The sequence below is a fragment of the Dendropsophus ebraccatus genome, unplaced genomic scaffold (assembly GCF_027789765.1).
Source record: "Dendropsophus ebraccatus isolate aDenEbr1 unplaced genomic scaffold, aDenEbr1.pat pat_scaffold_997_ctg1, whole genome shotgun sequence".
Taxonomy (NCBI): Eukaryota; Metazoa; Chordata; class Amphibia; order Anura; family Hylidae; genus Dendropsophus; species Dendropsophus ebraccatus.
The window spans coordinates 5,949-18,108 of record NW_027210597.1 but is presented as its reverse complement, the minus strand read 5'-3'; the positions used below and the strand labels follow the sequence as shown (position 1 = coordinate 18,108).

Below are 12,160 nucleotides of genomic sequence, written 5' to 3'. Positions count from 1 at the left end.
TCCTGATAGGAAATCCGGACAGATTTTCCGGACGTGTGAAGGGGGCCTTAAAGAGAAGTCACTGTTAAAGGGGAGCTCTTTTCAAGCACTATGTATTTCCCTGGAAATGCAAATCTAGTTGTTTACTGTAATAGCGCATGTTGAAACGATCAGCCGACATCGTGCTGGTCTTTCAACATGCTGAAAAATCATGATTATGTCAGTGACGCTCTGCTGTGTGTCGCCCTTTGTAATAAGAACCGGGGCAGCACACCGCCACTGACTTCAATGGGCAGCCCCAATGACCTAAAGATCATTCAGGAAGCTCCTCCCGCTGCTCTCCGCCTGCTCTGTGTGTGTAATAGCACAGGCAGCGAGCACTGAGCTGACAGGTCGGCGCATGCTTTCCCCCGAAAATCATGCCGTTTAATACCTGTGTAACCATTGCTGGACTAATCTGAGGGCGATATCTTTTTGCTGACAGGGGCTACAGCACTGGTGTCCCTGCAGTGTGAGGATACATGTAGGTTAGAACACTGCATGGTTTCCTTGTCTATAATAGATACCATACAAACTGACAGGACCTGAAATTACAGGGCCTATAAGCATATACTAGAAGTAATGGAGATAAATGGTGCCCAATCATAGGCCAGTGTTTACTGCTAGAGCTCTCTAAGCTGCACTGTTATTGGCTGCTATAGGCAGCCAATCACAGGCCAGCTTTCATTGCTAAAGTGCTATAAGCTGCACTGTGATTTGTTGCTATAGGCAGCCAATCACAGGGCAGCTTTCACTGCTGGAGCACTATAAGCTGCACTGTGGTTGCTAGGCAGTTGTTAGCAACACAGCAAAGCAGCACCGACGTAGAGCAGCTTGAAACAAGATATCATGGAGCCTGAGAGCCAGACTATGGTATGTATACATTTTACCATTAGTAACCACCCATTGTCACTGGGGTCCTGTATCCTGCAGGGGGCGGTAGTCATCATGGTAAAAGTGCTGATATTTGTTTTGGATGTTTCCTACACTGACTGTGATGCGGCTGAGGACACAACTGCTCTGCTGTCATGATGAGAGAACTGGCTGCAGCTTCGCTCTATTAGGGGTCTCTGTAATGACGCCATTCATGTAAGCGGGATGCAGCGGTGCTGAATCAGGTCGGCTCTCCTGCCTCTCCTGCTGGGGTTACACACACCACTAATTTTCTGTGCAGAAACTCTCACATGACTTAGAGATAATATTCCTTGTCCCCACATAATCCCTTTATAATACGACACTATATTATTATATTGATGTATTTTCTTTCTGATTCATATAAAGGTGGTTGGTGAGGACCCTACTAACCGCTGTCATGTTGTGGAGTGAGAAATAAGAGGTGTCTGGATGCAAGCACAGGACGCAGAACACACAGGTAAGGGAGATCTCCTTTATTTGCTGCATGGATGTCCTGTGTGCAGTGAGAGCCGTTTCCCATTGATCTCAATTAGTTTCAATGGGTGTTGGTTTTCATGGTCAACAGACAAATAATATGGACACTGAGTAGCCTAAACTATATCAGTTCAGTAGTGTAGCGCTATAGTTAGAGATGAGCGAATCTACAGTAGGAACGAAGCCAATCGCTTCATTCCTATCAGGATTCAGCTCATCAGGCTGCGGGCTTTGGAGTCTGCTCCGCTCTGTGCTGCTCCTCCCCGGGTGCTGGGAAAAGATGGATCCAGTCCTGGGAAACTGGGAGAAGTTTCCTAGGACTGGATCCATCTTTTCCCAGCACCTGGGGAGGAGCGGCACAGAGCGGAGCAGACTTCAAGGTCTGCAGCTTCATGAGCAGAATCCTGATAGGAATGAAGCAATTAGCTTCCTTCCTGCTGTAGATTTGCCCATCTCTACCTCTAGCCATTTGAAAGTCATGTGAGCATAATTAACAAATCACAACAAAACTTAATAGCCCTTTTACACAGGCTGATATTGTCTGGAGTGTCGCTAGAAACACTCCTGCAGCGATAATCGACCTGTGTAAAAAGTGACAGCAATCAGCCGAAGACCGATCAATTGCCTGGTTATCAGCTGATCGTCTGTTAAGGACCTGCTTTAGGGTAGCTTTACACCTACTGGATTTGCAGAGGATTTCACGCTGCGAGTTTGCAGCGAAATCCACTGTGAATCCAGGTACAGTGAAGTTGAGGGTGTCACATACCTGCAGCTGAATTTTAATTCTGCTGCTAGTATGTGATCTGGTCCTTTAATCCCCCGCATCCCGCCTCTAGCAGCCCCTGGCCTGCAGCATACATTACCTGCTCAGCGTCATGGCTGCGTGTGAGGGAGCCTAACACACAGCCGCGGCTTCGAGCAGGTAATGTATGCTCCCGGCGGGGGGGTTAAAGGGGCCACATTCCGTATCCGCAGTGGAATAAAAATTGGAGACAACCGTCTGCAGCTTCGGCTCGACTTTCCCTTTCCTTTGAGTGGCCCCTCAATGTTATGGAAACGGGCGGAGGACATTGTCTCTATTAGAAAGGGCTCCCCTGTGATGCTGAGACACTTTGGACTCCACCACTACTAGAAGCAGTGGCGTAGCCACCGTGGTCGCGGGGGTCGCCGCCGCGACCGGGCCCGCCACAAGGGGGGCCCGCGGGGCCCCCCGATCAATCACTCTTGTGACCGCAAGCATTGTTTTGCTTGCGGTCACAAGAGACTGGCTCCGTCTTTCCCACGGCTGCTGCGCGGCTGCCGGAGGTGTCGCGTCTTACCCCCGGCAGCGCGCGCATCCCAGAACTCCCTGCGCGCCTTGGGCCCTGACTTCCGGTTTCCGGCGCGCAGGGAGTTCTGGGATGCGCGCGCTGCCGGGGATAAGACGCGACACCCCCGGCAGCCGCGCAGCAGCCGGGGACAGACCGAAGGCGAAGGAGTGAGGATCAACGTGGGAGCGCGATGTCAGGTGAGTTAAGTTTTGTTTTTTTTATCAGCCTGTACGGGTGGGGGGAAAGGAGGGGGGCATCTATGAGGGTGGGGGGAAAGAGGGGGCCATCTATGAGGGTGGGGGGAAAGGAGGGGGCCATCTATGAGGGTGGGGGGAAAGGAGGGGGCCATCTATGAGGGTGGGGGGAAAGGAGGGGGCCATCTATGAGGGTGGGGGGAAAGGAGGGGGCCATCTATGAGGGTGGGGGGAAAGGAGGGGGGCATCTATGAGGGTGGGGGGAAAGAGGGGGCCATCTATGAGGGTGGGGGGGAAAGAGGGGCCATCTATGAGGGTGGGGGGAAAGGAGGGGGGCATCTATGAGGGTGGGGGGGGAGGAAGGGGACCATCTATAAGGGAGGGGGGGAAAGGGGACCATCTATAAGGGAGGGGGGGGAAAGGGGACCATCTATAAGGGAGGGGGGGAAAGGGGACCATCTATAAGGGAGGGGGGGGAAAGGGGACCATCTATAAGGGAGGGGGGGAAAGGGGACCATCTATAAGGGAGGGGGGGAAAGGGGACCATCTATAAGGGAGGGGGGAAAGGGGACCATCTATAAGGGAGGGGGGGAAAGGGGACCATCTATAAGGGAGGGGGGGAAAGGGGACCATCTATAAGGGAGGGGGGGGGGGAAGGGGACCATCTATAAGGGAGGGGGGGAAAGGGGACCATCTATAAGGGAGGGGGGGAAAGGGGACCATCTATAAGGGAGGGGGGGAAAGGGGACCATCTATAAGGGAGGGGGGGAAAGGGGACCATCTATAAGGGAGGGGGGGAAAGGGGACAATCTATAAGGGAGGGGGGGAAAGGGGACCATCTATAAGGGAGGGGGGGAAAGGGGACCATCTGTAAGGGAGGGGGGGGGAAGGGGACCATCTATAAGGGAGGGGGGGAAAGGGGACCATCTATAAGGGAGGGGGGGAAAGGGGACCATCTATAAGGGAGGGGGGGAAAGGGGACCATCTATAAGGGAGGGGGGGGGAAGGGGACCATCTATAAGGGAGGGTGGGGGGAGAGGGGGCCATCTATAAGGGAGGGTGGGGGGAGAGGGGGCCATTCATAAGGGAGGGTGGGGGGAGAGGGGGCCATTCATAAGGGAGGGTGGGGGGAGAGGGGACCATCTATAAGGGAGGGTGAGGGGAGAGGGGGCCATCTATAAGGGAGGGTGGGGGGAGAGGGGGCCATTCATAAGGGAGGGTGGGGGGAGAGGGGGCCATTCATAAGGGAGGGTGGGGGGAGAGGGGGCCATCTATAAGGGAGGGGGTAGAGGGGGCCATCTATAAGGGAGGGGGTAGAGGGGGCCATCTATAAGGGAGGGGGTAGAGGGGGCCATCTATTTGGGGGGGCAACATAGGGGGAGAGGGAATACACAGAGGGGGGCATATATTAGGAGGTCACATAGAGTCAGGGCTACCCACTAAATGAGGGTGTAAAGGAGACAGTACAGATGTGCAGTGTGTAGAGAGATGAGGATGGTGTCAGAGTGTGGAGCCTAATATGTCTGTCTGGCAGATTCTGTGGATTCGTGGCTCGGAGAAGTTCTCATAACGGCCCAGGGCAGATGGAGAAGATAATGAAAAGGAAAGAACTCCGATCAGAAAAGACGTCTCCTGTGAGTCACCTGATATAACTGCACAGTAATGTATATGGTGTATAGAGCCTGTGTAGAGCTGGGGCCACCTCTATATGACTGGATGAGGTGATTTAGTATACTGGATTTGGTCAGTAACAATATGGTGGTGATGGTAGTGGTTGTGGTGTGGCGGTAATGTTTCCTCCCTATATACTGGTATTACTGGTAATATTGGTCTCAGTATACAGGATTTGGTCGGTAACAGTATGGCGGTAATAGGTAATATCTGTCTTTGTGTGTGTGTGTGTATATATATATATATACATATATATATATATATATATATATATATATATATATATATATACAGTGGTACCTTGGTTTAAGAGTAACTTCGTTTAAGAGCGTTTTGGTTTAAGAGCTCACAGTTTTTCAAAATTGTGACTTGGTTTAAGAGCATTGCTTTGGTTTAAGAACTTCCTGTATTGGGTGGGAGCGCGAGTGGAGAAGGGGCATGGCCTGCATAGCGGGGTCTACAGCACTGTACTCTAAACACCTTCAAAATCATAGCAGATCCCCTTCAGGCTGGGGCTTACATCAGGGGACAGGACTGTGGGGGGGGGGGGTAATCTCTCCATAGCTGTAACCCCTCTCTCCCCGGACAGAGAGTGCTGCATGTATGTGCCCACATCTGCCCTGCTCATTCCTTCCTGCTCCCTGCAGTCTCTGTCAGCCCTTGTGTTTCCCATCCTCTCCATTACTGTACAGTACAGAATAATAAATATATTTGGGGTGTGGAACCAATTGTCTGCATTTACATGATTTCTTATAGGAAAATTTGCTTTGGTTTAAGAGTGGATTTGGATTACAAGCACGGTCCTGGAACGAATTATGCTCATAATCCAAGGCACCACTGTGTATATATATATATATATATATATATATATATATATATATATTACACACACACACACACACACAACAATAGCATCATTTGGTCGTGAAAGGAGGGGGGGGGGGGATGGGGGGGTCGTGAAAGGAGGGGGGGGGGCCCAAGTTGGCCTCTCGCACCAGGGCCCAGGAGACATTAGCTACGCCCCTGACTAGAAGGCCTAGCGGGATGGTGATTTCCCTGAACCTAGACCCGGAGTGGACTCTGTGCCTTACCACCCCATGGGCTAACTGTATTTTCCAGTAAGCTTTGGTGATACATGTGTTAACAATGTTGTTAACTTATTGGCCAATGTAAATGTGCTATTTAAACATAAAGACAATTACAAAGTCTTACATTCAACTATATACCTTTCATAGAGCTAAAATACATCACAGAGGTTTATCCCCAATAGTTCTATTTTGCAGTGCACATGTACTCTTGCATTGAACTAGCTTCATTTTATAGAGATAAATTACATCACAGCTGTGTATCCCAATAGTTCAGGGTACATTCTGAGTGGTACAGCTTAGGCTGGGATAACGGATATGTTTTATGAAGAATAACTGATGAAAAACGGATGTCATTTTGTGCAATACGTTTGGATCTGTTTTTACATTGACTTCCATTATAACAAAAAAAAAAAAAGTCCCAAGTGCAGCAAGGTGAGGAGGATGTGTTGCGCTTGAATTATTAAGGTTTACACCTGGGGACTTATTTAAGACTTTCCTTTTAAATGACCTCCTCTGTGTATGAAGCATATCCGAATCCATAATGGCAGTTTTTTTATCGTACAATTTTACTTGCTTGTATGCCATAAGGTTTGGTGAATAAACATATATGTGAGGGAGGGTGCTGCCATCTTTCTTTACTCTTTAATTATACCTGTACGCTGTATTATTTTACCTGTAAGCTGGGACATGTAAGCATAACCAAACTACTAATTCAGACACTGTGTTTCCATGTTCCAAGCTTTATATGGATATTTTCCCTATGATAGGCCATCAATTTCGCGTTATTAGTGGTCCAATTCTCACCATGAGGCGGTATACTTAAGGCTGTAGTTTCAGTAGTGGCTGTGCCTGATATTGTAGCTCAGTCCCATTGACCTGAACTGTAATACCAGGCACAGTGGCTACTAAAACTTTAGAGCTGATCTGTGGTCCATGCTAAGGATATTCTAGTCCTGGAATAACCATTTAATTACCATATCACAATTGTACCCTGATTCCCGCTCCGCGGGCCCAAATGTAAGGGTTGTGAAAGGTTACTTCCAAGTGTACTAGTGCCCACGACATTGATCCATGTCCCCATTAGGGCTCACAATGAAATGAAACATGCCATTACAGTAATTTGTGGAACACATACCGTCATGGCCAAAAGTTTTGAGAATCACACAAATATTATATTTTCACATGATCTGCTGCCCTCTGGTTTTTATGTGTATTTGTCAGATGTTTTTATCACATACAGAAATATAATTGCAATCATATTATGAGTAACAAAAGCTTATATTGACAGTTAGAATGAGTTAATGCAGCAAGTCAATATTTGCAGTGTTTACCCTTCTTCTTCAGGACCTCTGCAATTCTCCCTGGCATGCTCTCAATCAACTTCTGGACCAAATCCTGACTGATAGCAGTAAATTCTTGCACAATCAATGCTTGCATTTTGTCAGAATTTGTTGGTTTTTGTTTGTCCACCTGTCTCTTGATGATTGACCACAAGTTCTCAATGGGATTAAGATCTGGGGAGTTTCCAGGCCATGGACCGAAAATCTCTATGTTTTGTTCCCTGAGCCATTTAGTTATCACCTTTTGCTTTATGGCAAGGTGCTCCATCATGCTGGAAAAGGCATTGTTGATTGCCAAACTGCTCTTGGACAATTGGGAGAAGTTGCTCTTGGAGGACATTCTGGTACCATTCTTTATTCATGGCTGTGTTTTTAGGCAAGACTGTGAGAGAGCTGATTCCCTTTGCTGAGAAGCAACCCCACACATGAATGGTTTCAGGATGCTTTACAGTTGGACGGAGACAAGACTGGTGGTAGCGCTCACCTCGTCTTCTACGAATAAGCTGTTTGTCAGATGTCCTAAACAATAGAAAAGGGGATTCATTAGAGAAAATGACTTTACCCCAGTCCTCAGCAGTCCACTCCCTGTACCTTTTGCAGAATATCAGTCTGTCCCTGATGTTTTTTCTGGAGAGAAGTGGCTTCTTTGCTGCCCTCCTTGAGACCTGGCCTTGCTCCAAGAGTCTCCGCCTCACCGTGCGTGCAGATGCACTCACACCTGCCTACTGCCATTCCTGAGCAAGCTTTGCGCTGCTGGTAGCCCGATCCGGCAGCTGAAACAATTTTAAGAGACGGTCCTGGCGCTTGCTGGTCTTTCTTGGGAGCCTTGGAGCCTTTTTAGCAACAATGTAACCTCTCTCCTTGAAGTTCTTGATGATGCAATAGATTGTTGACTGAGGTGCAATCTTTCTAGCTGCCATACTCTTGCTTGTTAGGCCATTTTTGTGCAGCGCAATGATGACTGCATGTGTTTCTTTAGAGATAACCATGATTAACAGAAGAGAAACAATGATGCCAAGCACCAGCCTCCTTTTAAAGTGTCTAGTGGTGTCATTCTTACTTAATCATGACAGATTGATCTCCAGCCCTGTACTCATCAACACCCACACCTGTGTTAATGGAGCAATCACTGAAACGATGTTAGCTGGTCCTTTTAAGGCAGGGCTGCAATGATGTTGAAATGTGTTTTGGGGGATAAAGTTCATTTTCTAGGCAAATATTGACTTTGCAAGTAATTGCTGTTAAGCTGATTATTCTTTATAACATTCTGGAGTCAATGCAAATTGCCATTTTAAAAACTAAAGCAGTAGACTTTGTAAAAATTAATATTTGTATTATTCTCAAAACTTTTGGCCATGACTGTACACTGTAGAGACTTATGGCACCAAATCTTTCCAGTATTAAGAAATTTTACATCAAATAACTCGTATTTGAAAGCATCAGAATACAATATCTTTATTATCTGAAGGTGGATGAGAGAATTATAGTTTGTTATATGGCGCCATCTACTGGTAAGTTTTCACTATGCAGGTTGTTTTATTTTTAATTAGTAAACCATTTATCATCTGTATTTGTATATATAAATCATCAGAAAAATATAATTACCCCATGACTTGTCATGTTCAGTCTCAAACAGTAATGCTATAGTTCCTGTCCTCGCATCCAGTCCTGTTCAGTACAGCTGCACGTGCACCAGTAGTCTGGGGATGGCCTTTGCAGCATCGATCACTGGCGTCGCTAGCCCCTACCTAGATCTCTAGCAAGCAGTCAATGTGGAAACACAACTGCCCTCTATTTTTAGTAAATACACCTATAATACCGCAGGGCCTATACTCAGTGATGAATTAAATGCACCCTGGGTCCCTCAATGCAGAGGAACATTCCCTCACTGTAGTCCCTCCATCAGTATATAGCCCCAAGTGTAGTCCCTCTTTACTAGATGGACCCCAGTCAGTATGAGGCCCCTATTGAAGTCCCCCATCAGTATATAGCCCCAAGTGTAGTCCGCCTGATAGATGGCCCCAGTCAGTAGATGACCCCAGTCCCCCCCCCCCCCCCTTTAGTAGATGGCCCCCAGTGTGATCCCCAACCCCACGGGGCCAGTGAGTGCACAAAAAAAACAAAACCTTGCCTCCCATATGTTCCCCCATCGCCAAGAGTCTCCTGGCTCTGCTCTCCCTTGTTCTCTTCTGGCACAGGTAGCATGTGTTAGGGTCCATTTACACAGAAAGATTATCTGACAGATTATCTGCAAAAGATTTGAAGCCAAAGCCAGGAACGGACTTTGAACAGAGATCAGGTCATAAAGGAAAACCTGAGATTTCTCCCCTTTTCGAATCCATTCCTGGCTTTGGCTTCAAATCTTTGGCAGATAATCTGCCAGATAATCTTTCCTTGTAAATGGACCCTAAGGGCCCTTTTACACAGAAAGATTATCTGACAGATTATCTGCCAAAGATTTGAAGCCAAAACCAGGAACAGACTATAAACAGAGATCAGGTCATACAAGAAAGCCTGAGATTTCGCCTCTTTTCAAATCCATTCCTGGCTTTGGCTTCAAATCTTTGGCAGATAATCTGTCAGATAATCTTTCTGTGTAAAAGGGCCCGCCCGCAGCCCGCCCCCCAGCTCAACCGCAGCCCCCTGCGCCGCCCCGATCGCCACCTCGGCCGCCGCTCCAATCGCCCCCCGGCCGCCGCTCCGGTCGCGCCCCCCCCCCCCCCGACACCGCTCGATCGCCCCCACCGCCCCCGCCAAGAACATACGTTACCTGCTCCGCTCAGCAGGTCTTCCGACATCCCCGGCTCCCCTCTTCAGCGCATTGATTGGCTGAAGAGATGAGCCGGGAATTTCAAATGGCTCCTCTTCAGCCAATCAGTGCTCCTCTTCAGCACTGATTGGCTGAAGGGGAGCCGTTTGAAATTCCCGGCTCATCTCTTCAGCCAATCAATGTGCTGAAGAGGGGAGCCGAGGATGTCGGAAGACCTGCTGCGCAGAGCAGGTAACGTATGTTCTTTGCGGTGGGGGCGATCGGAGCAGCGGCGGCGATCGGAGCAGGGGCGGAGGGGGTGGCGATCGGGGCGGCGGGGGTGGTGATCGGAGCAGCGGCGGGGGTGGCTATCAGAGCGGCGGTGGGGGTGGCGATCGAGCAGGGGGCTGGGGATGAGCGGGGGGCCGGGCTGCCAGCAGGGGGCCGGGCGGCGGGCGGGGCTGCGGGCGGCGAGCGGCCGGACTATCGCGCGACGACTGTTTACACGGAACGATCGGCGTGTCAGTGACCAGTGTCCGCAATAGATACTGCCTGTGCTGGAGGACAGAAGAGGACAGTATGCTGGGAGAGCTGCAGTGACAGGGGACTGTCTTAGAAGTGAATTTTACTTATTTTTTTCCATCCCTTAATGTGGGTGCTTTGGACAGTTGTGGGCCCCCAGGAGGCCGCTCAAACCACCCACATTATAATTTGCCACTGGATGCCTCACATACAGTATTTTGTGTCTTTTGTGCTCTCACACCAATAATGCCCCTTTGTGCTTTATACACAGAAGCTATGCATCTCTTTCACCTATCTAACCTGCTCACTTTAAGGTTATGTTCACATATAGTATTTCCATCAGGCTTTTGGTCAGATTTTATTTTTTTTTTTTAAACAAAGCCAGGAGTGGGTTGAAAACACAGAAACTAGGCAATCTTACCATTATAATTTTGCTCTGTCAGTTCCTCTCCTGGTTTCGGTTGAAAAAAGACTGGCAGAAATATTATATGTGAACAAAGCCTAAAGTTCCCCGCTTTTTGTGGGCGATATCTTTTTGCTGACAGGGACTACAGCACTGGTGTCCCTACAGAGTGAGGATGTAGGTTAGAACACACATACATACATTTTACCATTAGTAACGACCCATTGTCACTGGGGTCCTGTATCTTGCAGGGGGCGGTAGTCATCATGGTAAAAGTTCTGATAGTTGTTTTGGATGTTTCCTACACTGACTGAAGCGGCTGAGGACACAACTGCTCTGCTGTCATGATGAGAGAACTGGCTGCAGCTTCGCTCTATTAGGGATCTCTGTAATGACGCCATTACAGACCATTACACACGCCACTAATTTTCTCGCACATGACTTAGAGATAATATTCCTTGTCCCCACATAATCCCTTTATAATACGACACTATATTATTATATTGATGTATTTTCTCTCTGATCCATATAAAGGTTGTTGGTGAGGACCCTACTGACCACTGTCATGTTGTGAAGTGAGAAATAAGAGGTGTCTGGATGCAAGCACAGGACGCAGAACACACAGGTAAGGTAGATCTCCTTTATTTGCTGTATGGATGCAATGTGTACACAGCGAGAGCCGTTTCCCATTGTTGCTTATAGGATTCAGCTCATCAGGCTGTGGGCTTTTAAGTCTGGTCTGCTCTGTGCCGCTCCTCCCTGGGTGCTGGGAAAAGATGGATCCAATCCTGAGAAACTGGGAGAAGTTCCCCAGGACTGGATCCATCTTTTCCCAGCACCTGGGGAGGAGCGGCACAGAGTGTCGCAGACTTTAAAGCCTGCAGCCTGATGAGCTGAATCCTGATAGGAATGAAGCGATTACCTTAGTTCCTACTGTAGATTTGCCCATCTCTACCTCTAGCCATTTGGAAGTCTTGTGAGCATACTTAAAGGGGTTATCCAGTGCTACAAAAACATGGCCACTTTTCCTCCACTCTTGTCTCCAGATTGGGTGGGGTTTGAAACTCAGTTCCATTGAAGTAAATTGAGCTTAATTGCAAACCACACCTGACCTGGAGACAAGGGTAGGGGGAAAGTGGTCATGTTTTTGTAGTGCTGGATAACCCTTTTAACCAATCATGACAAAATTTAATGGCCTTTTACACGGGCTGATATTGGCTGGGGTGTCTCTAGAAACGCTCCTGCGGCAATAATTGGCCCGTGTAAAAGTAACAGCAATCAGCCGAAGACTGATTGCCTGGTTATCAGCTGATCATCTGTTTAGAATCTGCTTTAAATATTTCTTTATCGGCTGCACATCTCCCTGTGTAAACAGGGATTTATACAGCCAATAATGGTAAAGGGAAACTGACAGAACAGATATGTATATATCCAATCTGTCCAGATCACAGGCAGCAGTCTGGCTTCTTCAGTTCT

At 48.2% G+C, this 12,160-nt stretch overlaps 1 long non-coding RNA gene across 1 annotated transcript; it reads left to right on the top strand.

The window, feature by feature from the left end:
* Nucleotides 1–772: 772 nt before the first annotated feature.
* LOC138781785 (uncharacterized) lies at nt 773–11,419 on the top strand. The gene is made up of 3 exons (XR_011361509.1): nt 773–891; nt 1,300–1,390; nt 11,219–11,419. It is a non-coding gene; the product is annotated as an uncharacterized lncRNA (long non-coding RNA).
* Nucleotides 11,420–12,160: the final 741 nt, after the last annotated feature.